General features: G+C 35.6%; 1 long non-coding RNA gene across 3 annotated transcripts in view; it reads right to left on the bottom strand.

Moving 5' to 3' along the window:
* Positions 1-27,304, bottom strand: part of LOC125961634 (uncharacterized) — a 71,776-nt gene that overhangs the window by 27,022 nt on the left and 17,450 nt on the right. The window contains exon 1 of one of the 3 annotated variants that reach the window (XR_007472585.1): positions 15,358-15,689. The exons of the other annotated variants lie outside the window; for them this stretch is intronic. This is a non-coding gene — a long non-coding RNA (uncharacterized LOC125961634). Of the gene's footprint in view, positions 1-15,357; positions 15,690-27,304 lie in introns of those variants that run through there. 3 annotated transcript variants of the gene reach the window in all.

Below are 27,304 nucleotides of genomic sequence, written 5' to 3' on the forward strand. Positions count from 1 at the left end.
TGTGACTTCCTGGTTCTTGGTGCCATGAGTATATTTCAATTGTATTCTAAACATTGTGAGTTATTATATGACTCTGTATCCCATTTAATTTATTATTACTTTTTAGAAGGAAGTCATCCTACTGGAGGTGTAGTATGAGGACTGAGGGGTTACACACAGATTTCCATTGGGCCCTACTGTCAATACCCCAGCAAAAGTGGGCACTTACATTGCCTCACTGAAGACAGATCAAGTAGAAGTTCAGCTATCCTATTGGCCCTTCTGACACCTTCCCCCCAAAAGTGGGAACATTAATATCATTGTGTTGCCTTTTAGTAGGAGTGGAAGTTCATCTCCCCAGCACATTTCTTGACACCAGGGGAGGGGAGAAGTGAAGTGTTTGCTGTCCTTCCTCCCACTTCATTCCTTCTTGTTGATGCCGGATGTGGGTAGAGGGTCAGCTACCTGCTGGCCCCACTGACACCAGGGTAAGAGGAAGAGAACTGCCAACTAGCCCTGCTTGTGCCATCTCATTCTGTCTTACTGCCTCAGGACGGTTATGGGGATTCAGCACCCCATTGGGTCTCACTGACACCATGTGTTGGGGGTTAGTGGGGTGCCTACTCCCTCCAACCTGTAACATCCTATTCTTATTGATGTCGGGGAGAGACAGAGGCTAAGTCCCACCATTGGACCCCACGACTGTGTGAGGGCAGCCCAGTGTTAACTAGCCTGTCAGGCACCACCTTTGAAAGTCTCTTTGCTAAGGCAAAGGGGTGGAGGCTCAGCTCACCATTGCACCACACTGAAACAGCCCTGGTGGCGAATCAGAGCGCTGCCTCTTCTGGAGGGCAGGAGTGGGGTAGTGTGGAAGATCAAATCCTAGCTTGGCCCAACTGAAACCACAGGACATAGGGGACGGGTGCAATATTCCACTGGCACTTGGCTCGAGTAGTGTGTATATTATTGCCCAAATGGTTTTCTGTCTTTGGCAACCCCTTTCCTCATACCTTGGCTAGGGGGAACGGGGGTTTTGTGTTTTCTTTTTTGAAGCTTTCTTGTCTGTTGTTCTGTTGGTGGTTATTGATTGGGGGTTCCTGTAATACCCTCTCCAGGATGTATGGGAAGCAACAGGAAACACAGGGGACTCATCACCATGTTATTCCTCAAGTCCCAAAGTCCCTAGTTAAGTCTGCCTTCTCATTTCCACCTTTCAGTGTCTTCCTATGTTTGTTTGTTGTTATGTTCAGGGTTTTAGTTTTAAGTGGAAGAACCTGGGAGAAATGGGCTACTTCATCTTCTTGGAAGCAGAGGTCTGGAGGCCTACTGATGTTACAAAGCACTGCTGACTGTAAATTAAAATTTGATGATATACACCTTGCCCTTTAAGAATTATTCTGCTAGATGATGTGGCTTCCCAAAGTAGCTACAATTTGATTTTCATACTTCTAAAAGTCAAGTGTTTTGCTGGAGTTGAAAGTTAAAGATAAGCAAGAGATGAGGCTAAGATGATCTATGTGGTAACAGATTAAAGTTGGAAACATCAATATACATTCATGTTTAGCTTAATATTGCTTCATATTACCTTAATACACATGGTTATGTAGAGAGATACTTATAGATATGTGCATATACATGGGTAATGTACACACATACTATCTCTTTGCTCTGTCAGCTGAGAAGACCTAGAAGCAATGACATCCGGGCAGCAATTAGCACACCCCACACCCAGATCCTGCTGTCTAATACTGTTCTCCACTGAAAAGACCTAGTTATCCTTGAAGAAATAGCTGATTCTAGGACTGGGGCAGTAAATATACAAGATTTATATACAAGACCATCTTATAGTGTCAGAAAATTAGGAAGTTCCAAAAAAATATATAGGATGGGGATACCTCAGAGTGGCACACGAGCCACTGAACTGAAAAGAGTTCACAAGGGTCAGGACTAGAGCAATTTGAGGAACAAAGTAACTAATGTAGAATTAGATTATAACCCAAAGTATGAAATAAAAATCCATGAGTTCTTCTGATATAAATAAATAATTGGATACATAAATAAATGCGGGAGAATAGATAAATCTCCAGCGCAAAAGAATTCCAAATAGTTTATGTAGTACTCCATCTTAAGCATAACTCTCTATTCCTTAGTTGTGGGCTGAGCATATTGACTTCCTTCCAAAAAGTACAATATGGAGAAGGGAAAACAGTCATTTTACAATGGAGAAACCTGAAAAACACTACCTCAGCCTGGTGATCAAGGTCGACCTCAGCATTCATAATGCATATTGATACTTTGTACACTTGATGTGATCTGACAAAATAACCCTTCTACTCTTGTGGTTTTCCTCCCCAAAACACATAATCCCAATATTATCATGAAAAAGGCATCAAACAAATTCTAGTAGTGGGCATCCTACACAAACCTAACTATTCAAAATTGCCAAGGTCATGCAAGGAAAATCTGAGAAGCTATCAAACCCAAGAGGAGCCTAAGAAAACATGGCAACTAAATGCAATATGATGTTTTGGATGAAATCCTGGAATAGAAAAAGGACATTAGGTGAAAACTAAGGAACTGGACTAATGTATGGACTATAGTAAACAATAATGTATCAATATTTGTTCATTGATTGTAACAATGTAACATACTAATATAAGTTGATCATCATAGAGGGAAATGGGTATAGGGTATATAGAAACACTTTATACTATCTTCTCAATTTTTCTGTAAAATTAAAACACTTCTAAAAAATAAAGTCTACAAAAATGTTGTATTTTCTTGTTTTATGATTATGTGCCTGTATTTCCTAATAAATATGTAAATTTGCTTTGCCTTCCTTGATACTGATATTAAAGAAAATACTAAGTAACTCTGAAAGAATTTGTAACTCCAATTTAACAAGCAATAATTCTTGGTATTAACTTTTTAGGAGAACCCACTGAATAAATCAAAGCAAATTGTCTTTAAAGGCTGAATTTCTTTTCAGTGTTTAATCTTTTATATGATTAATGCATACCACAAGCATGGTTCTGTTTCAAAGGGCAGAAAACATTGATTGTAGACAATGTCTAAAATACAGTGAAATATTAATGTATGATGCTATAACAACTTTAATGTATTTTATGTTTTCAAAATGATGAATTGTTATTTCAGTCAATAAAGTATTCACTTTTATACATTTCCTACCCACCTTTTCCCAGAACACCCACAAGGAAATGATACTATCATCTGATATTAGGTTCATCAATTTAAATTGGAGTTTTTGGTAGCTGTGGTTGCCAATGGTACTGGAACGTGTGATATTTTTACAAATCCTCTCCATGGCAAAATCTGATCTTCACAAGGTAAATCACAGTAGATGCCTAAAGCCAAATGACATATAGCTTTGTAGCTAGATTACCATGCACTTTACTTAGAGGCACAAGAGAATGTAGAAAAGGCCATTTCTCCTTCTGTCTTTTTCTGCTCAAAGGTCACTCACCATCTTACTTTTTTTCAGCCATCTCAGAAGTTTTCCATAAATTTAGACTATATAATGTCACTTAATGTGAATGTAGCTCAACATTCTGTTTTAGTACAGCTAATCTCACATTATTTTATTGGTCCTAAATATGTAAATCATCAGCAAATTTTTGTAGTTAACTTTTTTTTTTATGTGGACCACTTTTTAAAGTCTTTATTGAATTTGTTACAATACTGCTTCTGTTTTATGTTTTGGTTTTTTGGCTGTGAGGCATGTGGGACCATAGCTCCCCGACTGGGGATTGAACCCACACCTCCTGCATTGGAAGGCGAAGTCTTAACCACTGGACCGCCAGGGAAGTCCCTGTACTTAACTTTTAAAAATAATTAAAATAAGCTATTCAACACATTTTTCCTTAAAAAAAAAAAAAAAATTCTTCTTAGGCTGGCCCTGGGCACATACATGACTTTCACATTTTTTCCATGGACTATTTTCTTATCTGTTCTACTGTGTCACATTTGTTCTACCTTCTCAAAAAGAAGCATTTAAAAATTCATCTACGTGCTCATGCATCGATACATTTATTAAATAAATCTATTGAACACCTACATACGGCACAGAAGAAAAGGCAGAAAACTAATCTGGGTTGCACAGAAAGTAATGAACTCAGTTAAACTTTTTTGTGAAAACAGGTGTTACTCAATCTACTGGAAATTACATTTCATTATGGGGACTCACAGACTCAAGGAAAACCAAGACCTAAATAATAATAAAGTAATAAAAGCACTAGCCATTTACTTAGTGCCTGCTTGTACCTGACTCTGAAACTCTAAAATCATTACGGATGTTTTGAGGATTGTCTGATATAATTGTAATCTCTATTTTACAGATGAAAATAACAAGGTTCAGAGACATTAGGTTACTTGCCTAAAGTGAGGTGGCCCAGACACTACAGAATTGGAAATTGAACCTTAGACTTCATGATGCCAAAGTCTGTGCTTTTAATCACAATGTGTGTGTGTGTGTGTGTGTGTGTGTGTGTGTGTGAGAGAGAGAGAGAGAGAGAGAGAGAGAGAGAGAGAAAGAGAGAGAATGTGTTTAATAGAGAACTTCTGAGAAATGGCAAGAAAACTGCCAGGTATCCATAAAACAATAATTTAGGAGCTTCTTACTATACAAATAATTGTTAATCATATGGCTGAACTAAGGATCTCTCTCACTTTTGAACTAAGAAATCAAAAGCTTCCAGAAGTTGAGTCTAAATTTTACACTTACATAAGATACTTCATACAGAATGCTAAAGTATAATAACAAAAGAGCTCTGAAAATACTGGAAGCATTCATATTAGTATGATTTCATAATGTGGATAATAGAGGATTTAAGAAATTGGCAGATACAACTGCAGACTCATTTGTTATCATTCCTGTGAAGGGCAAGATAAATGAATAAAATGAGAAAAATGAAAAAAGAATGGCTAGCAATTTTAGGTAGTTTGCTTAATCTCCATACTAGGAAAGACTAAGCAAAAAAAAAAAAAATCTCGAAATTTTATTTTGAAAGCACCTACAAGTGTATATGGTCTTTTTATACCAAATAACTTGGAATTATGAACTGTCAAATAAGTCTAATCTTCTCTGATGATAAAATTGCTGAGTTTATTTGAAACTATGAAATGAAAAATGAGGTAATAATCAGAAATTCTTAAGAAAAGGAGTAGACAAAACAAAATTATAAGAGTTATGTTAAAAAATATTTTGAAACAAACATTACATCCCCATTACTGGTACAGAGCTTTTAAAACCTTATTTTGGTTTTAAGTTTTAATAAATATTGATATGTTTACATAATTACTGTCATAAGGAAGACACAATTTTAGGTCAGCTTTCTTCATCCTTTCTTTATTAAGCATTATTCTATTTTGCTCCATCATCTTGTAATTATAATATAGTAACTGTGTAATTTTCTACTAAGTGGATATAATTTCCTAAACTGTTTTCCTACTGTTAACAATTAAAGGTGTTTCCAATTTTTTGTTATTACAAATGACATGACAATGAGCATTTTTATATAATAATTTTCTGGATTATAAATTATTTATCGGCATAAGCTTCCAGAATTAGAATTAATGTGTAAAAAGCTATTAACATTTTTATCTTGCTAGACATTGCCAAATTACTTGTCAAAAGATGGAACCAAATTATATTGCAAAAATCTTTGCCAACAGAAGACATTATATATATAATTTTTGATTTTGCTAAATTAATAAGTTGGAAACTTATGTTCCATTTCTTTGAGTTCTTTGATAACAGAGTGCTGCTGGAGGCTGGGAGGGCAGCCATGTCCATGAAGGCTCCCCAGAGTTGGAGCGGGGAAGTGGAAAAAGGTAAAAAAAATACTAATTGTATTTCCTCGATTGTTATCTCTCACTCTTTCCTGCCTCTGTGTAACTTATACCCAGGTAGCTGGAGAAAAATCATGTGGCAGGGCAAATTGGTATTCCAATAAATTAATAATCACCAACTTCAAATGGATTTTCAAGACTGGAAATATTGCTCTGACTTACAGTAAGTTCTTTCTAATTCTCCTTAAGGACTATTTTCTTAGAAGCTTTACCTACCCTCCTCAAATTTTCCTCCATCCTCTCTACTTCCTTCACTCTGAGCTGGTGAGGTGCTTCATAACTCATTAAGAACACAGAAGTCAGTAAATAGTCCACTGCCAAATCCGTTAATTCATTAGCATTTGCATTGATCTTTGTATTCCCTTTCACTACAGGAGTTAAAGTTAAAAGGCCACGTGCACTACAGATAGCATTTCATTTTCTCTCATCTTCTCAAGTACTTCACAGCACTGCATTTTCTACAACCCATCTACTCCTTATGAATGATTCTTGCCAAAATTCAACCTCATTCTAGACTAGTAACTCCAACTTAAAATGTTAAAAACTATACGTGTAACATGAAAGCCTCCCTCCTCCCCTAATCCCTGCATATCTTCTTTAGCCAATTCATGTCTGAACTTTTCAAAATTGTTATCTTCATATATTGTTTCCATTTCCTCACGTCCCATTTACTCTCTAATTTACCTCCACCTGACTTCTCTCACCATAATCTCTCTGCCCACTGTCCTGAAATTTTACTTATGAAGGTCACCAGCGATCTCCATGTCAGCATAGCCAATGAATAGTTTTTGTCCTATTTCTAGGCTCTTTCCTTCTTTAAAAAAGAAAAAGAAAAACAAAAACCCTTTTTTTTCTTCTATGCTTTTACACTCGCATCAACTTCTGTCCTGGTATATTTTACTGGCTTTCTGTGTTTAATCTGATTTCTAACATTCTATGAGTTTCCTTTATCTTCAGTGGAATAAACCACTATATGAAGGATTATTCTCAACAGTTAGTTCTCATAATAACAGTACTAGTAGCAGCAGTCAATACTTCTATAATGCTTATCATGTGCCAGACACTATTCTAAGACACTGTTTAAATACATATATATAGACACACACACACACACACACACACACACACGCACACACACACATACATATATAGTTTTCCTCCTCATAGGTGTATGAAATAAGCCTATTATTATACCATGTTACAAATGAGAAAACTGAGGCAATGAGAGGCCAAGGTCACATGATCAGTACTTGGTGAAGCCCCGCCTGAGTTAATGCTGGAACTTTAGAGTAGACAAGTTAAATAATGTCTCACAGATTGGCCTTAAAACTGAGCAACATTTAGTTAATGACTTGTGAAGTATCAGAAAAAAAATGGAACATTTTAAATTGAATGGGAACTACTAAGTTATATATCAGTAACTAAGAATGGCTCTTATTAAATGAAATTATTTTTCATTATTCTTTTGAAAGAAGAATATTCTTGTGTTAGTGTTTTACAGTTTTTTTCATTCACATATTTATTCATTTATTAGATACAGACTTCCTACACACCTTCTATGTGCCAGTGTCTGCTGCAAGCCTTGGAAGTTTCAGTGGTGAGCAAAAAATTACAAAGTCCTTGCTCTTAAGCAAATGTCCACTGGTGGAGGAAAACAGAGTAAACATGTACATAAATTTTGTACAGTGACAGAAATACGACTGGACAATGGGATGGAGAGGCACTGAGGAGGCAGGTCTCTTTGGTCAAGATACTAGTGGTGGCGTTTGAACCGAGACCTTAATGAACAGAGGGAAATTGGTCTGGGTAGAAGGATTAGCCAATCTAAAGCTGGGAGAGCAAGAAATAGAGATTGTTGCATCCGAGGGACTGAAAAAGACAACTGTGCCTCGAACCCCATGAAGGTCAGGGAAAGATGTAGCAAGTGACCAGAGCACATGGCCCCTGTGAGCCTGGCTAAGTAGTTGAAAACTTAATCTCTTTACAATAGATAGCCTTTAGAGGTTAGAAGCAGTGCAATAATAGCATCGGATTTGTGCTTTTTAAAAGACTACTTTGACTGTTGAGTGTCCTACAAAAGCAAAATACTTGTGTCTCTGTGAAGTGCAGATAGTAAATTTTCAAAAGCCCAATGAGCTCATAAGCAGTTGGTTTACTAACTGTAATCATTTATCTTAACTAGACTTCATTAATATAAGCTTGGTGACCTTGAGGTACTGGGACATATTAGATTAGGGCAACCCAACTATTTTCAAATAGTGTGATTTGAAAAATTCTTGAAATTGTTGGGGTTCAGGAAGATTATTTTATTGCTGGGGCTGGATGGGAAGTTTAGAATAAGAAAAGAAAGTATGATGGCTGGCTTCCATCTATTCTCCCTTTCTGTGGGAGAAATGATGGTGGGGTGACTACTTTGCTGTTGACCCAATGCTTAAATTTCAGAGCTAGTTCAATCCAGTAAATATTTGCTGAACAACTATTATATGTTAGGCACCTAGCTGGAACTGGGAATATAAAGAGAATAATTAATAATAAAAGCAGGTATTACTAACAAGACACAGGCACTGTGCTAATGCTTAACATGCACCATCTCAAGTTACATTAAGTTACACACTAACCATATGGGGTAGGTGCATTTATTATACCATTTTCTGGGTGAGAAATCTAATCCCTTTAAGGGGCTTAAGTTATTCTCCAAGGTTACACAGCTAGTTAGGGGCATAGGCAGTACTTGGACTCAGGTCTGGTATCAGCACCAATTCTCTTAGCCATTATGCTCTCTAAGGACCTTACTTGAGAAGTTCAGGATTATACATATATAGGTACAACCAACCCTAAGACCATCTGGCAAAACTGGCTGCTTGAGAAGTCCTGGATTTATGTAAGATGCTCTTGGAATGGAGAAGATCGTGAAGGAGGGTCCCCAAAATACACTCTCTATACTAAGGGGCAACAGAAGAGAGAAAGAATTAGCCTACAGCAGTATGATATTGAGGACCAAGAAACAGTGTTTCTCTCTTTTGTGAATAGTTATTAAATTATTTCTACTTCAAAATATCAGAAAGAAATCACAGGACTATGGACAGTTTGCAAGCCACCCTATCTTAGAGTGAATCCTGGCAGGTGTAGAGCTCATAGTATGACCCTGGCACCTAAGTGTAGTTAAGTAAGCTTTTATTTTTCTTCAACCTTAAAGCAAAGTAGCTTTCTGATGGGTATAATTTAGGAAAGTCTTCAAAGAAAATATTTAAAGTCCACTATCTCAGAGAAAAGCAATTTTGCAAAAGCTCTATCAGCAAAAGCAAGGCCAAACACAGCAATTATTTAGTGAGACTTGTATTGTTATGTCATTGCTCATGTTGTTTCTTTATGCATTTACCTGGAAGAAGGCTTTTAATGTTCAACAATTGTCAAAGAGATAAAGACCCACACTGATGTGTCAGAAAGAGCTTTGCCCTGGAATTAGATCAGTTTAGGTTTGGCTACTTACTAGAATTAGGTAACATTCTTAATCTTTCTGAGCCTGTTTCCTATCTGCAAATAGGGATAACACTATCTATTACAGAGGGATGTGGTTAAATTAAATGACACATGTAAGTGAAATATATCCTTCCAGACTGAGAACATACCTAGTAAATGTTAAGTGATCTGCAAATATTCTGCTTTCTTGAAATGGATGAAACCTGTTATCATGATTTTAACCAATGGTCTAAATATCAACACAATATTTAGTTAAAAGTTATATTTGTTCTTTCACTGTCCATCTGCATTTTAACATATTCTAACATATTCTCTTTGATAAATTGTGTCAATATTAGTAACATTTGTCATTTAGGCTATTACTGTTCGTATGTTTAAAATATTTCAATGTGATATAAGTCATTACTCAAAGGGATGCCTAGCTGGCTTTGCCAAAGATTTATTTTAAGTAAAAAGAAAAGACACATTTTTCATTTTCACCAAGTTTTATTGAACAGTGTATTCATTAGCTGTATGAACTTTCTGGCCAACCCAATACAGTAGCCAAGACATGGAAACAACCTCAGTGTTTTTTTGTGGATGAATGGATGAAGAAAATGGGGTGCATACAACCTACTATTATTCAGCCATGATAAAGAAGGAAATCTAGCTATTTGTGACGACATGGGTGGATCTGGGGGGCATTATGCTAAATGAAATGTCAGACAGAGAAAGATAAATACGTTATGATCTCATATGTGAAATCTAAAATACTGAACTCATGATAGAAAGAATGGAATGATGGTTGCCAGAGCTGGGCGTTGGAGGTGAGGAAAATGAGGGAAGACGATCGAAAGGTAAGAACTTCTAGTTGTAAGACAAGTGAGTAATGGTGATGTAATGTACAGCTTGGTCACTACAGTTAACAATACCGTATTTTATGTTCGAAAGTTGCTAAGAGAGTAGATCTTCAAAGTTCTCATCACAAAGATAACATTTGTAATTATGTAAATTAAGGTTAACTAAACTTATTGTGGTAATCATTTCACACACTATATATATAACAATCATCACATTGTACACCTTGGACAGATACAATATTATATATCAATTAAATCTCAATAAAACTGGAAAAATTTCATTTATATTTTAGCATAAATATATCAAATTGGGTTTCTTGACAAGATGAGTAATAACTATAGATAAAAGGAAATAAGATATTGTTGTTGCTGTTGTTTGCTTTTCCAGAGTGCAAAACACTAAAAACGGGGGAGGTGAGTATGGGCTTGCAAATGCTGCTCCATGGGCCCTAATGCTGTGATACAGACATTTAGTCCAGATCTGAAAGAGAACTTGAGTCATTTCAAAAAATCTGCAGAACAGTCATGTTCAAACATGAAGAGATGAATAGATATCAGTAAATTCTTTTCCACACTGCAAGCAATCTGCCTTCAGCTTTCAGCAAAACCTCAGTTTTCGGGTTATGAGGGTAACAGTTCTGAAGCAACCAGTATGATGCTTAAACACCAGTGTTTTCTCCCCACGATGAATAAGTTTTCAGTCTCCCCACCAGTGCCCATCCCTTCTCCCCTTAATGTCTTGGCCAACATTCAACCATCAGCCCAGAAAACCCTTTCCCAGTTTCATTGCCTGTACATGACCACGTTATTTCAATCACCTTGGCACATTTATACTCCCTACTTCCTAAGGTAGGTATTATATATATGAGATTTTAAATAAAAGAATGCCTGTAAAGTACTTAATGCTCAACTCCTAGCACAATATGAATATTCCGTAACTGCTGACTAGCATTATTATTATATCATTTACATTAAAACTAATCTGTACTTTCTTTCACACACCCATGTTCTTTGTCTCCAACTGGGGTAAAGGAAATAAATGAACACTTATTATCTACAGTGAGAGCATAGAATGAATGCAGTGTAGGCTATAGAATTAGTGGTGTTCAAGCCTGAAACTGACCTGGATTTGAATTCCAGACCTCTCACTTACTTAGACTTTACTACGCCTCAGTTCCCTTACTGATAATTAGCGATAATAGACATTTCAGGGACCACGGTAAGGATTGAAAATATTATAATGTTTGGATCCAGAAAGGTCATTCATTACCTCATTTAATGGAAACTGTTAGATAATCTGATTGAGTTTTGAGAATCTGATAACGGCTCTGCATCCTTTTGCTAAAAATAGATAGGTAGATAACTATTCATAGCATTTTGCATATAATTCCAGGGCTTTGCTAATATGAAAATCAAAGGCTTTAGTTGGCACAAAGAACTCAGAGAAATTGTTATGGGGCAAGAATTATAATTCTTCTTGAAATATAGACTATCATCCTGGAGAAGAAAGAACAACATTTTAATGTGGTCAAATTTGGGTCAAAACTATGCACTTCCATAATGGTGTTTCTACCAGGTCTTGATTTGACTGGGATTGAAATTTCTGATGTTACTGTCCCCATCACAGACTTGAAGACCTGGCAGACAATCAAGTGCAACCTATAGTTAAAGGTCGCTCATCTAAAAAAATGGGTATGTTACTACCATTCTGACAAGAGCATTATGAAGATTAAGAAAAATCACAAATAAACTCTCCTAACACTTGACAGCCAAGTAATACATCTTTCAGCTCTTTCAATTCTTTTTCCTTCTTACCTTATTTCCTTCCCTGCTCTGAGTTCTCACTGTGTTTCATGTCCCACAATGCTGAAGTCATTGTAATGCTTTTACTCAGAAATCTCATTTAACATTTAGCATAGTAAATAAGAAAGCCTAAGAAGTGATTCAGGTAAACTGCCATTATTACATCATTCTGGTAACCTGATTTGTCCAGAAATGTAACTATGTGATTCTCCTTTACTTCTAGTTGCTCACCATTCATGGGCACAAATTGAGTGTATATCAGATATATTAAATTCCTGGAAAATTATCTGTGGTGTGATTTGGGGTTCTATTTGTGTACTATAGCTTTCCTAAAACTAAACTATTATCATTTCTACCCCTCTTCTGTCTGAAAATCCTCAAAACATAATTTCTAATTAATAGCTATACTAATTGGCATTATAGTCATTCTTTTCTGCTTTTTCTCTGATTATAAGTATCTTCTGACTCTTAAGTCAATCAAATGGGTTCTCTACATATGAGGAAGTTCAAAGAGGAAAATAGGAGGAGTAGGGTAAGAAGACATTCACACATAGAATCAGTGGAAGCCTTAGCAGTAACAGAACTAGTGATCTTAGAGCTAATTAATTAGCAGTCAGGAAAATTTTGTCATGTGTTGTCATTAATTGGTCAACTAGGGTAATTAGGTTTACAAACAATAGAAAGCAGAGTGGAAAATCTATTGGTTCTGCCAGCTTCTCCTGCTTGTTATCAGCGCAATTTTCTCCTAGTTTATGAAACGATAACAGTTCGCTATTAGAATTTAAATGCCATCAATATAAGATATGGAGATATGTGAAGCCTACTACACTTTCTTCGTAAACTAGTACTATAACATCATAAATTCCACAGTACAATGATTTAGTTGAAAGATAAAATTCATGCAGAGTACACTATTTGTTTAAACTTCAAAAAAATCAAAAAGGATTGCTATATCTTGGCACACTCTTCTTTGTAGAATACGTTAGAGCCGGCCTTTTTTGATTAAGAGCTACTGTTCTGTAGAGAACACTTTTTTCATATTCATAATCATCAGGCAAATCAAGGATCTGACTTCCTTAGAATCAGTGTTTTTTTCCTCACTTCTTAACAAAGAACAGAACAGCTGATAAGAAAACTAAAATCTCTTTTTTATTGATGTATAGATGATTTACGATATTATATTAGTTTCAGGTGTACAACATAGTGATTCAATATTTTTATAGATTATACTACATTTAAGTATCATAAAATGATGGCTATATTTCCCTGTGCTGAACAATAAAATCCATCTTTTGTTAAAAAAATAGCAAATGATGGAATGTTAGAAAATTAATTTATTTCCCATGAATAATGATCAATAACTATGGGACACTGGCCCATGGAAGTTAAGAGGCTTCTTTTTCCATGTGATTCTGAATACAAAATGTATCCATATTCAGGAATCGTTTTCAAAGTGAATTTTTTTGGTACCTTAATAATCATAATGGGTAGTAAGAGCAATTTGTTTTAACACTTATGTAGATAAGTGTTAAATATAAAATGATAAAACATAGGGTCTTTTCATTTTTTAATTTTAACTCTGTATATGAGACAAAGAAAACTAACTGCTTTCTATCATACTGTAGTTTTTGCTCAACTACTACTACCAAAATTCTTGAAAGATAGTATTACCTGTTTGTGTCCTTTCAGAACAACCCCCTTGCATACCAGTGCCATAAAAAAATCAATAACCTTGAGAGACCTTTCAAGGAAATCATTGTTATTGATTCATCCCTCAAATATGACCTAATTTAGCAACAAAAGTATGCTGAAGTTTATCGTTTCTTCTCAGTGAATTAATAACTCTGGAAGATTTAAATGTCTTTTCCTAGATGACAGAGGTGGCTTCTATACACATACACAATGGACACATACACACAAATAACATCCTGATATCCATTTTACATCTGTAATTCCACTCTGAATTCTCCCTGCCGTTAACCAACTCAAATGCCACATTACTCAACTCCTTTCCCTTGCTGGATGGATTGGGTTCAGGAAACAGGAAGCAATTTTAATGTCCTCTTTAGTAAACCTACACCCTATTTATGAACTAAGAAGAAATAGCTTTGGTTTCTATTTTCTGGTATCTTGAGCCTTTCATATGATTGCATGTCTCCAACTATATAGCTTGCAGAATTAGTATTATGATTAGAGATGCAGAAAAGTTTTGATGCCTAAAAATGTCTTCTCATCTACTAACTCATGGTTGGCACTCAACTCTCATCCCTTTATCTCTGAATCTCATCCCTTTACCTTAGATCTTTTTTTCCCATTAAAATTCAAATACTGGTTGTGCTTTAAGATCATAGTCATTTTTACCTCAGCCTGAATGATCCAAAAGCAAGTTTTGATGATGTGTAAGAGGGAAGAGAACTTGAGGGCATAAGTGTTGTGCAGAGGGTATTAGGGAATAGAGAAGACAGAGCAATAAACAGACTCACAGGGGAAACTCAGAAAGTGGAGCTTGATGAAACAAGCAAACATCACGGCTTTGCTAAGGTCTATTCTAATTAGTTATTATTCGTGTGTAAAAGTCTGCCTAAAAAGCATAACCTATGAGTGATCTGTGCCCCTGCATATTACGGATGTATAATATAATTCAAACAGTGCAAGGAACACACTGATTACCACATGGCCTCAGCCATGCTCCATTTTGTAGTCTGCCCACTTTGAGCATCAGAAAATGGATTGTAGAAATCTGGTTCATCTTATTTTAAACTTCTCATTCCCCAAATTTGAAATAGTATTTATTTAAAAACTAGGCTCTTTAAAAAGATCGCAAAAACACTATAAAGTACTCATTGAAAAGAACCTAACATTTACAACTGTAGTACATTATGTACAATTTATTGACTATTTCTCCTGAATACACATTTATGTATTTCATAATCTAACATTTATATTAAGTATAACTATAATATGATTCTGGTGTCAACTTTGACAAAGCTGGTGAAATCCTTTGCTACAAAAATATGTCTCTGCCTTATATTTTTGTTTCAGTATTAGTTTCCACATTTGCCAGCAAGATAGTTTTCATCCTACTAAACTAATAGGCCACTTACTTGAATACTGGATAAAATACAAATTGCAGAGAATTCTCCATTTCTGTCTATAATTTTAAAAAACTTCAACTAAAAGTGCAAAGATTTTATCAATTTCTGTAACTTGCTCTCTTCCTAAACCTACTTGCTTCTTACATCAATATTTCAGTTTCTGGTTTTAAATAACTGTGACTCTCCTTCAATGTGTTCTCTGTTAAAGGCTTTCTCTCCCTTTAGAATTGTTAGTAGGAGAAGTGGTTGTTTTTTTGTTTTGTTTTGTTTTTTGCGGTACACGGGCCTCTCACTGTTGTGGCCTCTCCCGTTGCAGGGCACAGGGTCCAGACGCGCAGGCTCAGCGACCGTGGCTCACGGGCCTAGCCGCTCCGCGGCATGTGGGATCTTCCCGGACCGGGGCACGAACCCGTGTCCCCTGCATTGGCAGGCGGACTCTCGACCACTGCGCCACCAGGGAAGCCCAGAAGTGGTATTTCTGTGGGAAGAAAACAGCATCTTCTCTACTACTCAGCTGTCAGGACTACAGAGCTACATCCTCAGTTGTATAATCAAAAACCTGGCCTGGCATCAACCAGTGGGATTGAAAACCACTTTTTCAATTCCTTGCAATTAAAATATTTACATCAACTTCTCTTTGTTTTAACAATAGCATATAGAACCCAGTGTGGGTGTGGCTCATGATTCTGCTTCTCTCACTCACGATCTTAGACTTCTTGCTTCCAACTTCTTCATGAATGTGCCTTTAGCAATTGCTGTGGGCCAGGTTTGTTTACTGCTACTGGTTTCCAACAGTTCAATGCCCTGAGGCATCTCTTGAAAGTATTTCTTTGCTACAAAGTATTTCTCTCCCCTGCCCTCACCCCACTCTCGGATTCTGTTGCTTATTTAAGGTTTGCATCTGTAAATAGTCCTTTGGGTTTGTTTCCTTGGTGGGCTGGCTGTCTTCCAAGATTTTGTTGTTAATCTTGTCTGACATTTTAAAGATGACCTTTTGGTGTTGTTATAAAACTTCTCAAGAAAAGGAAAACAGAAGCGCTCATCTAACCCTCTTCTAAAGACTATGCAAAAAAGCCAGTTGTTTTAAAACATTATGCCTGGTGATATAAATGGCTGCAGCATATTATATCTGCACCTGCATGTTTTTAACTTCCAGAAACTAAAAATCAGCTCTGCAACATGGAATCAGACATGAAGAAAAAGCAAAGAAAAAGCCAGTATTGAAAATTTGCTGCCTGATACGTGAATGTATTGGCGAACAAGCCTGCTACTTCTCATATTTACATAAAGACAGTAGTCAAATGCCCAATGCAGTAAAAGAAACAATTCTTCTATGAGAAAAAAGAGTGATGCTACTTAGAGTTATGAACATGAACTTTAGGAAGTTTAGAGCTGAAAATAATCTTGGAGGCCTCCTTTTATAGATGAGGAATATGAGGTCTATTGTGGTTAAGTGAATTGTCCAAGCCAGAGATGGGACTAGGGTCAAAGTTGAGGTCTTCTGCCAGGGTGTTCAGCTTACTCTTTGAACCTGCTGGGTGTTTACATATCAAGAGAGCCCATACGTACTGGATTTTCTTCCATTTACTAATAGAAGCAAGTTAGTGCCTTTACAGGTATTGTAGTATCAAATCAGCCCATTTAGTCAAACTAGTAAAAATTACTCAATCTAGGAGTCCCAAAGTGACAATGCTTTGTAGGCTTTTTCTTTTCTTTTTTTTCCACTGGAAATGGGAATTAGATAGATAATGCATGTTTGTGTGTATGTATGTATACATATATATATATACTTATATCTTGTTCAAATTTAAAAGAATACAATTTTTTATAGTCTAATTATGTATGACATAAAAATAGAACATGTCGTTAATCAAATATATTTGTAGTATTTATTTTTGTAAGTAACTTCCTTTATATATCTATACAGTTTTAAAGATAATGGGACGACACAGAAATATTATTCATTTTCAAGCTAACACTGATAATGTTTTGTAAGTGCCCTAAATTATGTAAAGACTAAAAGTTCCATTGTTCTATCTATTCTATGGAAAGTGGTTGATGTTTAGCTATGAAATAATGTATCAATCTCAGGAAACAATTCTTAGGTTAAAAAACTCATTTTCCCCATGATGTCTTTTCACAAAGATTTAATTCAAAGAATTTGCCTTTGTAAGATCTCAATCACTTTTCACCATTGTTCCCATGCATGTTCCTGTTAAGGGTGCCTGATTCTGCTGCGAAGCAACCTTGCAGTCTGGTTGGGGCATGATGATGAACTAATAATTATTTTCAATATGTCTGTTTGGATAGGGTCTTTGTAAGAATATCGTGATACTTTTGTCTAAGAGGCTGTGTAAGAGGGTTCTTCATTTCAGCTTACAGTTCTACAGGAATATAAGTGATAGAATGATGTTTTCCAGAAGAGTTGGAAGAATGTCAGGAGTACACTAGAAAAGCACTAGGTCTTACTTCCTCCCGGTATGTTTTTCTAGAAAAGGGTAAAAATCAGTCAGATGACAAGTCAAGAAATTTACCAAAGGATTTCAAAGAAATATGAGGAACATCAGTATTCCTTTTATTGACTAGATTAAATTACTGATTTTTCCTTCTCATCCCAAATTCTTAAGAAAAATCGTCAAGCCATATTATGTTGAAAAATAAGTCCCATGTAAGCGAGACACGGGTATTTGAATTTTATCAGGCTTCCAGATAAAACTAAATTGTTGATTAAATCCTCTCCATCCTGCTTGCTCTTGTCCCAGACATCCCTCTCCAGTTCAGGAATATCCTCCTTTAAATAGCTTATTTAACCATATGGGGCTGATGCCAGAAGCCTTAATATTTTCTGTACGGTATACTGGGATATATAAGGGGACTACCATCATATCTCTAGCATGTAGTGAGAGTTAGTAAATAGCATTCCCAGTGTGTATCTGGAAAAACAGAAAGGTTGTTCCTTTAAACAATCTTTTTTGGTGATAAAGCAAAGAATCAAAGGTATTTCATTACTAAAGAATCAGAGAATGTCTTAACTCTAAGAGAAGAGCACTTCTAATGTCATCTCAATATCCATCCAATCCAGAAGCAGAGCTGATGGCGCTACCAAGAGACAGAGTCTCCTTGTGGTGACACCACCTTCAAAAGTTTTGGAAGTTACCCCCAAACATCACCAGTTTTCTTTACAACCTTGCTTGTCTCTAGTATTTAAAGATACATCTGATACTTATTGATTCTATTTATATTTTGAGGGTGATCCCTTCTTAGGGATATCATCTCATATGCAAAGTTAAAAGTATTGATCATTGTTCTCTCCTAAACTTAAACTATTATAATTTATGTTCAAGGCAGCCAAGTTTAATAGCTTTATGACTTGGGGCCATAAAGGTGAGTGTTTAAATCTTGGTTCACTGTTTGGTAGGTGGTATATGGCCACTCCAGCTATGTTTTCTTACTTATAAAATAGGGTTTGCAGTGCTTTCTTCACACATAAAGGATTAAATTTGATATGCTAACATAGTGTCTACCATATGGTGTACATTAAATGTGAGCCCTCTTTCCTTTCTCCACTGGGTGTGGCCAACTTCTAGTTTTCTAGGATTTACTAGAAAATTTCATACCTTCTAGGAATATATGGCTTCTGATCATATTCCCTTACCATCTTCATTTTACTAAACTAAAGACTCTTCATTTTTTTGTAATTCCCACATTCTTATTTCCTATCTCAGCTACTTTTCTGTTAATTTTTTAGAATTCAGTTTATTTTAGCAGGCATTAATTGAAGTAAGGGGAATTACAGTAGGTCCTGTGGTTACAAATGTAAACAGGACCCCTGTTCTCAGGCACCTTATAGTCTAGTGTCAAGAGTAGTAAACAGACAAAAAATTGCAATTTGACCTGATAAATTCTGTGATATTGGTAAGCCTGTGACAACACAAGTGAAATATCTAAATCAGATTAGGGAGGATGGGAGATTAAAGGTAAAGGAGCTTGCCATACTTGTAGGCCTTTCTCTAGAGTTGGCAAACATCTGTAGCTGTGTTCAAGGTTTAGATTGACCAAGACAGCCTTAACATTCCTTTCAGCTTAATAAAACTTTAGACAGGTTTCTTCCTGACTTATAGGCCCTTGACCTCCCCTTATTTAGAACATTTACTCTAAAAAACATACAAATTCTTTTTTCACCCCTTTGACACATAAATCTTCTTCTAGTAATCTTGCCAGATTTACAACCCAGGAATGTCTTTCTCAAGGACATGGGAGCCATTTTTCAAAATGTAATCATCAAGAAAGATAGCACCGCATCCTCTGTGGGAGGGCAAGAGTCTAACTTCAATAAGTGCTGATTAGCAAACACAGATGGCCTAATCACATTAACCAGTCTCCTCCTAATGTCCTCCAGTACCAGTCCACTAGCTCACTCCAGAACTGATAAACTCTCCCACGTTTTGTTTCAGCAGAGTTTAGTCTAATCTCTCTCTCCAATTGCAATAGTTTTGAATAAACTTTCCCTTGCCTGTTTAAGTCTGTCCTTGGACAGGATGCATCCAGGTTTTGTACAAGGGGAAAAAACTGATTTTTGCCCAATAATCTACTCACTGATGCCTGGCACTTGGTCAACTTTTGTAATTGCTGATTAAAATAAGTCCATCATGTCAAGGTCTAGGGGGAAATGTTTTCAATGGCTCTAAACACTTTGAGCAGTGATAAATGAAATCTCTGAGTTCACCATCTTCTAACTGGAACTAGAATTATTTTTCCAAAAATATATTTCTTTACACTTATGCACAAAATGAGCCTCTGCCTCAAAGAGACTGTGAGTAGGCTCAAGTATCCATTCGTCCTAAAAGCTTTATACTCATTCTTTTGGTATTTCAATTATCTCAAGTGTTCAGAATCATGAATAAAGTTGGGAGCAATTCATGAGGATGTTAATCAACTATAAATTACTCAACAAGGGCTCCCCTTATTATACTCTCCATGAAGCTCTCTAGAGGATCAGCTCAGGTACTGGCCTCATGCGCAGTCTAGATTGAGAGAGGATTTCAAATAATTGATGGTTTTAGCCAAAATTTTGAATTCTAAAAATGGATGGAAATTTGGAAATTCTAAATCAATCATAACAAATTACAAATTATCATCAAGAAAGACTGCATAATAAAAATTTCTAAAGGTTACTGTAGAAATGAAGCTTAAATTCAAATTTAATTCTAAGGTAAATAAAAATATGTATTCCATTTTCATTTTTTTCATTATAAAATGTATAAAACCAGAATTTTCCTTCTAATGTGCACATTTGGTGTACTTGCTTTTTCTTTCCAAAAAAAGGTTTCACTAACTTAAGGTCATATACAACATATGGCACCTTAGAATTAAGGAAATATGGGAGAATGATTTTGATTACCTCCTCATGCTACATGAAAATTCATTACTTCAAACTTTCTTGGACAGTTTTTAAAAAGATGCCAGTTATCTAACTCATACAAACACCCATATACATATGTACATCTTTCTTGTTGGGGAACAGACTTATATTAGTGTAAATAAGTGGTAATTAAAGTTAATGTGTTCATTTCATATACTTATAATTTAAGATATAGTAGAAATTGGTTTGAACATGATATATACCTTTTTAAAATATATTGGAGACTTATATAACCACCTCACAGTGCCTATATTTGTCCATTATGAGGTTTAGAATATACTTTACTACTTAAATGAGTTGAGTATGATATTTTGTAATTATACCTTTGCTTTTATCATATATTGTGGATGTAGAGTCTTTGGTCAGAAACATACCGTCTATATTATAAAAAAAATTTCTATAGTTTCATTATAGAAAAATGCAGTATTCTTTTAATATATAATTTAACATGAAACTAGGACAGATTTTCAGCAAAAGAAGGGAGCTGCATATATTTGGCTTTTACTGGCAGGCCTGTTTCTGCCCAGTAATTACCCAGTCTTTACATACATGTTACAGTTCAGGGCTTTTAAGGAAATCCAGCTTTCTTTGCTCTCTGATCTTTTCTTCTCACAAAATACTTAGCAAACACATAGCTATTAGCTCCATATGAAGTGGCTGTATACATCAGGTATTTTTCACAAGCCCACTTAACCAAGGTGCCAAGTAATTTGACTAGAATCCAAACCAAATCAGTTGAAGAGCTAAGTGTGCAAAAATTCGTGTAACACACTAGATTCCAATGAGCCAGTTTTATTAACACTGCATCACTTAGCAAACTCAGATGGGGTCTTTGGGTCTTTATGTTGAGTTTCTTTAATTGGCAAATGCTTAAGAGCACACTTTATTTATTTATTTATTTATTAAAGAATCATCTTTTTTTTAAATTTATTTATTTTTGGCTGCGTTGGGTCTTCATTGCTGCAAGCGGACTTTCCCTAGTTGCGGGGAGCGGGGGCTACTCTTCGTTGCGGTGTGCGGGCTTCTCATTGTGGTGCCTTCTCTTGTTGCAGAGCACCGGCTCTAGGTGCGTGGGATTCAGTAGTTGTGGCACACGGGCTCAGTAGTTGTGGCTCGTGGGCTCTAGAGAGCGCAGGCTCAATAATTGTGGCGCACGGGCTTAGCTACTCCGCGGCATGTGGGATCCTCCCAGACCAGGGCTCGAGCCCGTGTCCCCTGCATTGGCAGGCGGATTCTTAACCACTCGCCACCAGGGAAGTCCCTAAGAGCACACTCTAAATGCAGTTACACAATGAGATCATGATAAGAAATGCTATAAGAATATAGGCATAGAAAAAAAAAATAAATCATCACTCACATATGCCCTGAGCATTTTCTGCTGAAGAGAGAATCTGAACTCCATAATGAGGGTACTAATATATTACATGCTTCTGATAGTAAGTTCTTATCACTTGAGAAATATCATTAAACATTATATCTGTGCAGCTTAATCCTTCTTAACTTGAAATACCTTTAGAAATAATACTTTAACAGTTTGAGAAAATTCAGCTATTACATAGCTATTTATCTAAATATTTATGTGAGATAATTATGAAAGCATTCTATTAATAATTTTATGAAGACATTGTAATAACAATTTAGTCTTAGAATTTTAGGGAAAAAAAAGACGAATAATGGTACTTCTAGTTCAAATTGTACAAATGAAAATTCTGAAGCTAAGTAAATTGGGCAAAGTATGTTGCTCTTTCATAAGTTAATTAAAGTAAATTTATTTATTAAATTTTTAGTTTTTTATATTTTCATGGGTTTATAACACATAAGTTTCATGTGTATAATATTATATTTTGACATTTATGTACACTATGGTGTGCTCACCACCAAAAGGTTAGTTGTCATCTGTCACCATATTGTTGACCCCTTTACTCATCTTGTCCTCCCTCCACCCCCTTCTCCTCTGGTAACCACTACTCTGTTCTCTGTATCTATTTGTTTCAGTTTGGTTTGTTCATTCATTTTGTTTTGCTTGTTTTTATATGCCACATATGAGTTAAATCATATGGTATTGGTCTTTCTCTATCTGATTTATTTCACTTAACATAATACCCACAAGGTCCACCCATGTTGTCCCAAATGCCAAGATTTCATCTTTTTATGGCTATTATTCCATTGTAAGTGTGTGTGTATCTTCTTTATCCATTCATCCATTAGTGGACACTTAGGCTGTCTCCATATCTTGTCTATTCTAAATAATGCTGTGATGAACACAGGGGTGCATATATCTTTTCAGATTAGTGTTTTTGTATTCCTTGGATAAATACCCACAAGGGGAATAGCTAGATCATATGATGGTTCTATTCTTAATTTTTTGAGGTATCTCCATCTCATTTACCATAGTGGCTGCACTAATTTACATTCCCACCAAAAGTGCACAAGGGTTCCACTTTCTTCACTTCCTCTCCAGCACTTGTTATTTCTTGTCTTTTTGATAATAGCTATTCTAATGGGTGTGAAGTGATATCGCCCTGTGTTTTTAATTTACATTTCCCTGATAATTAGTGATGTTGAACATTTTTCACATGCTTGTTGGACATCTATATACCTTCTTTGGAAAAATATCTATTCAGTTTGTCTGCTCATTTTTTTATTGGATTGTTAGCTTTTCTGTTGTTGAGTTGCATGAATTCTTTATATATTTTGGATATTAAATACATGATTTGCAAATATCTTCTCCCATTTGGTAGGTTTTCATTTTGTTGATGTTTCCTTTGTTGTACAGAAGTTTTTTAGCTTGATAATAGTCCCATTTGTTTAGCTATGCTTTTGTCTCCTTGCCTGAGGAGACATATGCAGAAAGATATTGCTAAAACCAAAGTCAAAGTGAATACTGCCTATGTTTTCTTCTAGGAGTTTTATTGTTTCAGGTCTTACATTGGAGTCTCTAATCCATTTTGAGTTGATATCTATGTATGGTATAAGATAGTGGTCTAGTCTCATTCTTTTGCATGTGGCTATCCACAGAAACTAAATTTAGATGCTCTCCATCCTTTCATCACATTTTAAACTCATTCAGATTAATCTGCAAAACTTCATCAAGAGGTTTGAAGGTAGACAACTTTTTACTGTCTAGCTGATTTTTAAGAGTGATTAGGGCAGAGTTATAAATCAAATTACTGCAAAAAACGTCCTGGCTAGTCCATGTCAGTCACTTTCCTAAATTTCAAGGTTATTGACTGATCAACTTACCTTATGACTTTAAATTTGAAAGCCTCAAATTAGCAACAAGTTTTCATATGGTTCAAAGCAGTAGGGGTTTTACAGAATGATTCTGTTAAATTAACATTTTCCTCATTTGAAACACAGATGATTAAGATACATATTAATTTATTCAGAAAAGTCATACATTTTTTCAATGGAAAAAGTCTTCCCTTTTGTGCTCCCTAGGGCTATTTGTGTGCAAAATTTAACAAATATTGGTTCAAATCTTTTTTTTTTCTGATTCAAAACTTCAGCATGAATGATGATTAGTTGGATGGCTACCCAGACAGTAATCTCCTCAAACATTTTTTAACCCACTTGTATGTTCTACATGAAGCAGCAGCTCAGTAAATGTTGAATGAACGAGTGGACAGATTCCACTTACACAGAAGACTGAATTCCTCTTTTAAGAATCTGAGGTTTAATTTTGTGGTCAAATGTTCAGAAATGTAAATAGAACTCAAAGTTCCATTTGACTTATAACATGACTTCTGTCCTCATCAGATGGTTAAAAAGGTTAGTTCTACCAGTGGCTTCAAAAAACATCAAAAGGTGTTAGCAGAAACATGATATTTATGGTATATATTTGATTGTTTCAAGAACTGAGTGAACAGGTATTACTTGTAAGGGCAATGAGGTGCCAGTTTCAATGATAAGGCCTGAACTGCAGGGGTTTCACACTCAGCCCTGCTACTTGTTAATTCTGGCTTAACTCATTATGCTTCCTGATGCTGCCACACAGCTCCTTATTTTGAGGTAACAGGTGATTTGACTACGCTTTTTTGTTTGTTTGTTTTTCTAATGTTACACAGAAAGCTAGAGTCAAAAATTTGTGTGTAGTCTGAGAATGATACTTTGGATATATTGTTATTTTTGATAAGCCCAGATTTACATGTTTACCTCGAACTGGAAAAAAATTGCTAACTAGAATTTCCCCCATAAAAGTAATTACTGACAACGTCTTCCTCCTTAACCACATGGACCTATATCAAGGCTGCTTATTTGTGCAAGATACCAAAGTTGTTACCACAGGACTATGCTATCAGAAGTAGATTTTCTGCCAGTGGGCTGGGCCAGCTTTTGCAAACTACAGGAAACCTGGGTTCATAAAATAACCTAAGGGACACTCCTGATCTAAACTCAAACAGAATGGGGTTAATACATAAATCCTTGCAGGAAGTTTGGACACTGAAAAGATCTGTCACTTAGGATGGTGATTCAGCTTAACAAATGAGGCAATGAGACTGATGGAATACGCCCTTTCCAAGGAAAGAGTTACAATGATTTCTATTGATACTATCAGTATTTCCACAGTCCTCTGTTTCCAGGAGGTTATATATAGTATCACAGAAGAACCCTGAGAACAGATAATCAAGCCTTTATAAAGAATCAGAGAAATATATTAAATGTCTCTTAACAAGGAGAATTGAACTTTTTTACTTATAATAACCATTATTATCATTATAGAATATTATATTGTTCTTAATATTTTATTATTAAATAAATAATTATTATCTGCAGGGAAGGCAGATTGGCATCACATAAGTGTTACGTCACTGAAAACTAATCAATACACACACACAAAAAAATGTGTTAAGGCTACACTAGGGAGTCTCACTTCTGATCTCAAGGTTATGCCAGTTTATCCCAATTTCTCAACAAAACTCTTTATCAAACTTATTGTATCTTATCCCTCACTCTATCAGAACTGTTTCAAAAGGGATCTTGTTAGTCATTTTCCTTAAAAAAAAAAACAACAGAGAAATCCAAGTCATGCCTTTTCTATGAAATCTTTGGAGGTTGCTATGACAAGGTTATTTGTAGCTCAGCCCACAATTCATATTCTTCAGCTTTTACCCAAAGTAACCTGGTTCTGCTTGCTAGGTATCATCTTCTAAGACTCCAAGAGATATTGCCAAAGTTTTCTCCAGAGACTGGGATTGGAAAAATGATGGCATTAGTAAATGCTGAACTTTAAAAAAATCATTTCTATTCTGAGCACCCTAACATAGTTATCTTCATTTTGCATAATACTTTTTTTTAAACAAGGATGTACATTTTTACATGGTTGCAATTATAGGAAACACAGGGTTTTGTGTTATTCCTTCACTATTTCCAATAACGAAAGCATTATTCATGTATTACGATTAGGGGATTATTTTCATGTTAAAGAATACATGATATTTAATGGATACAATCTACATTTAATTTAGTCGGATCCCTATTACTAGCTATTTGTCTTCATTCTTTTCCTTATTACAGACAGATTCACAAAAAACATTATTACGAATATTTTTTTTCCTCTACAGAATTGTTCCTTTAGAATGAGACAGGGGTTATGGTTTGTTTGGTTTGTGTCGACAGTATTTATAAAAGTGTAAATCTGAATGTGTTTAGGTGAGGCAAGTACAGTAACCTGTATTCCCCATTGCCTTCCCCCAGGCCAACATTGCACATTTAGATTACTTGCTTGACCCTCAAAGCATTTGAATTTTTGACTCCTGGATTACTGGGTCAAAGGTGTAAGTATCTTTATGACTTTCAATAACAATTATCATTTAACTCTTCTAAACCAGTTATACATGTATTTCAATGTCACCAACTTTCATTTATTGGAGTACTTTCCAAACGTTAGGTGCTGTATAGGCATTGGGGACACAATGATGAAGTAAGACAATGCACAGGGAGTTACAATGCAGTGTGAATTAATAGAGCTTAGAATAGGGTACTAAGGGAACCCATAAGAGGGGCAGAAACAAGTCTTCTCCAAATCGGGTCATTACATGGGGAAGTGGTGGCAAGTAGAAGAACGGAGGAAGGAGAGAACTCCAGGCAAAGAGAGTACCACATGCAATGGCCTGGAAAACATAATGCAAGCATATTTTAAGTATTATCAGGATGTAGAGGGTAAGGTTAGTGTTGAAAGACATAAATATATATTAAAAAGCATATACATATGTGATTTTATGACATAGTCATCATTAGGTATCATTTAATAATTTTTTGTCAAATTTATTAACTATATAAGCATGTTATACATGTAAAGTAGATTTAATATGCATTGCATCTAAAAAAATCCAATTCCTGACGTAATCAGCAGAATGAAAAGTGACACAGAGATTAGAAAACTCCCCAGCACTTGAGAGAAGAGAGGTTTGTGCAGTTTGATGGCAGCACAGGCCCATGCGTAGGATAAGGGGAGGTGATGGAGCCACAGTGATAGGTTAGAACAGTTAAAGTGCCTGGAGGGCCAGGCCAAGGAGTTCACTTTGTATTAATTCAATGGTCAATGAAATTACATAACAATTTTAGAGGAAACAAAATTATAATTAAAACTGTAGAGGAAACACTAATTCCTTTCACTAAAGCAAAATTCAGAACATCCTGGTGTCAGCACTGGAAAACAATCTCCAGGTAATTGAAGCAGGAAAACCACATCCATTTAGGGGTTCTCTCATTTTCATTATGACTGCTACCACCATAACAGCCTCTAGGCTTCCATTCTAACACTTTTGTCCAGGTATGGAGCAATCAGAAACATCTTGCTTTGTTTCGCTTTAGTA

The sequence above is a fragment of the Orcinus orca genome, chromosome 17, assembly GCF_937001465.1.
Source record: "Orcinus orca chromosome 17, mOrcOrc1.1, whole genome shotgun sequence".
Classification (NCBI taxonomy): Eukaryota; Metazoa; Chordata; class Mammalia; order Artiodactyla; family Delphinidae; genus Orcinus; species Orcinus orca.